Raw genomic sequence first — 3,526 nt, forward strand, 5'->3', positions numbered from 1 at the left:
TTTTGCAGGCTGGGGTGAAGCAGGTTACCACATGCAGCCAAGGCAAGGCTCTCACCGGGGGTTCCTCCTGACCCTCTTCGTCCTAGGATAATAGAAGGACCATATCAGACGCCCTCTCTTCCTCCCTTTGGGTCCTTTCCTTAACTCCCCTCTAAGACCCTCTAGGAGCTATGAGCCCCACCTCAGGAAACTGGCTGAGAGAGTTATTCACACTAAAGTGTTAATGATTTAACAGCTCACCCTTCACAATGGGTGTCTATATTTTCAAAGAGAACACTCAGAAAGGAAATACAATTAATTACTACTGCAAGAATTTTAGGGTTCTTGGCACTTCAGAGGAAGGACTGTGTTTACTTCAAAGTCTTCCTTGGCTTTTCTGATTATACCAGAGGAGCAAAACCAAACTCCATCTTTGGAGAAGCGAGCAGAGCTCCAGCTTCTTTCTTCTGAGGCCTGTTTCAAAAGTTTTTGCGGAGTCAGGAGAAGAAGATGCTATTAGGTCCTCCCTATTGTTGAGGACTTCTTAAAGAGCAGGCCTTGCAATTTAAGAGTTTGGCCACCAGGTGGTGGAAGTGTGCCATGACCATGTAATCTGCACCGCGGCAAGGGAAGCGGAGCTCACCTTGCATCAAACTACCTTAAAAATAGAGCTCTGACTTCCTTTCCTCGCAGCCATGTTCAATCTAGAGTTAATCAAAACGTCTTTGCCTTTCTAGCAATTTATAGCTAAAAAGGTCTGTGTTGTAACCCAGAGCACCTTTGTGGAAAAATTTCACCCTTCTGTCTACCCCTGAGAAAGTAAAGAGTTCCTGTACATAGAAAGAAAGTGTAAAAACCTCAGAACATTCTTTTCTCAATGAGCTCATCTCTGCCATCTGCCACATTATTTTTAAATTTATTTTATTTTATTTTATTTTTTTTTGAGACGGAGTTTCGCTCTCGTTGCCCAGGCTGGAGTGCAATGGCGCCATCTCAGCTCACCACAACCTCCGCCTCTCCGGTTCAAGCAATTCTCCTGCCTCGGCCTCCTGAGTAGCTGGGATTACAGGCACCTGCCACCACGCCCGGCTAACTTTTGTACTTTTAGTAGAGACGGGGTTTCGGCAGTTTGGCCAGGCTGGTCTCGGAACTACTGACCTCAGGTGATCTGCTCACCTCAGCCTCCCAAAGTGCTGAGATTGCAGGGGTGAGCCACCGCGCCTGGCCCTGATATCTGAATTTCTGGCATCATGATTCTCTGAGCCATCTAGGCCTAAATCCCAGTCCTCTCTAACTTTCCCCCACCTCTGTGAATCCCCGACAATTCTCGGGAATTTCTGTAGAATCCAGCTCTTCCTTTCCATTTCTACGCCACTTGCCTCTCAGGGATCAAGCTCAAGGACCATCCTGCATCTCTGCTCATCAAGCTCCCCGTGCACAGCAGGCAACCAGCCATCACACAGGCACAGCCACGCCGGGCTCCCGCTCCAGCCCAGGCAGGAGGAAGTCCAGAGCCTTAGTCCAGGATCTGAATGCTAACCTTTCCAGCAGTGCCTTGCTGTTCTTCTGACCAGACTTGCATTCTTCCCTTTAGGAGAGAAGGGTAATGGCAAGGTGGTAGAAGGGCAGCGGGGATGGGAAGGTGGGTAGCTTCACCCTACGTGCCAGATAGTTCTGCATCTCTGTCTCAGCTGTGCCAGGACAAACTTTTGCAGGTGTAGCAGGTGCGAACATTTCTCATCTACAAACTTAGATAACTACAAGATTCCCCCTTCCCTCGTTCTTCCCCCTTGGATGAGTTCCAAATCTTTCAGGATTTGGGCAACAGTGTGGCATTGGTGGGGAAAGGCAAGCTCTCCTTGGTTCTGCTCTGTCCTATGCTGGCCTCTGCTGCCATGTGCAGGGTGCCCCACTGGGATCTCCAGTTCTGACTCCCTGGAAAGGCCTCCTACAGCCTTTGCCTCCAGAAAGGTCCCAATGCACACGGGCTGTTCCCCCACGGCGGCTAGTGGCTGATGATTTTGTTGCCAGTGATAACAATAGCTCATATTTATTGCACTATGTGCCAGTCTTCACCTGGGGGCTTTTTAGGTTTCATCTCATTTAATTGTCTCAAGAACCCTATGAGACAGGTGCTAATACTATCTCTGCTTTACAGGTAAGTCTCAGAGAACGTAAGTAATTTTGCCCAAATTAATAGCTAAGTAGTAGAGCCGGACCCTCCGCCTAGAGTCCAGCGTTTATATTCCTTAGTCACTCACTACAAACCCTTCCTCTTCTGGAGAGCCCCTGGATTCCTTCCTTCTCACCACTTTGCTTAGATGACTCTTGTGTCCTTGTGCTGGTCAGGGGCTAAAATTAAGCTAGTTGTGTGTACCCTGCTGTACTTCCATCAACCATTACTTTATTCCATCAACCAGGGTGGAGAGAGAAAGCAGACCTAGCGTCTGCCCTCTGGAAGGTCACGTCAGACCATTCTGAGTGGTTTGCTCAGAGGTGCTTCAGCATTGCCAAGGCGGACGCTGTCTGACCATTGCAAACAAAAACACCTCTGTCATTGCTAAAGGCCACCAAGGCTATCAGTCAGCCCAGCTAAAAGCCAAGGGAATGACTGTATTGACCTGACCTGAGGCCTCTGGGGAGTCCCTGAGACCAGAGCCACTGCCCTTAGAGGGAAACCCCAGTCTGCCAAAGGTAGGTGATGAATGAGAGTCACCAGAATTTATCAATCTAGCTGGTCAAAGAAGGAGAAATAGAGTGGAAGGCGGAAGGGGAAGGAAGAAGGAGAGAGCAAGGCAGGGTGCCGCCCCCCCCCACCCCCACCCCCACCCCCACCCCGATGAGAAAGCTCTTGGTGACGCTACCATAGCTGCTTTATGTTAAAAATGTCATCCAGCTGGGAGTCCTGTCTCTCAAAGTTTTGTGCCAACTTCACCCAAAGGTTACCTGTTGTCAGAGGGAGCCCAGGTGGAAAGTGAAGTGGGAGGGATTCTGGTAGCTGATTTCATTCTGGTTTAGCTGGTTTCTGTTTAAGTAAATACATAGTGATAAAGCTCGGTTGTTCTCTAAATGGCAGTAAAGTATACCCTGTCATCCCAAAGTGATAGCGGACTTTTTTTCAGTTTTTTTTTGTTTGTTTGGTTGTTTTTTTTGTTTTGTTTTGTTTTGTTTTTGAGACAGAGTTTCACTTTAGCCCAGGCTAAAGTGCAATGATGCAATCTCAGCTCACAGCAACCTCCACCCCCTGGGTTCAAGCGATTCTCCTGCTTCAGCCTCCGGAGTAGGTGAGATGACAGGTGCCCGCCACCACGCCTGGCTAATTTTTTCTATTTTTAGTAGAGACAGGGTTTCACTGTGTTGGCCAGGCTGGTCTCGAACTCCTGACCTCAGGTGATCTGCCCACCTTGGTCTCCCAAAGTGTTGGGATTACAGGCATAAGCCACTGCACCCAACCAATAGCAGACTTTAATATAAACAGAATAGTTCCATATTTTCCAAAGAAAATAGAATCAAGAGAAGCAAAGGTAGCACTCGGGTATCTGGAAAG

The sequence above is a fragment of the Macaca thibetana genome, chromosome 8, assembly GCF_024542745.1.
Source record: "Macaca thibetana thibetana isolate TM-01 chromosome 8, ASM2454274v1, whole genome shotgun sequence".
NCBI lineage: Eukaryota > Metazoa > Chordata > Mammalia > Primates > Cercopithecidae > Macaca > Macaca thibetana.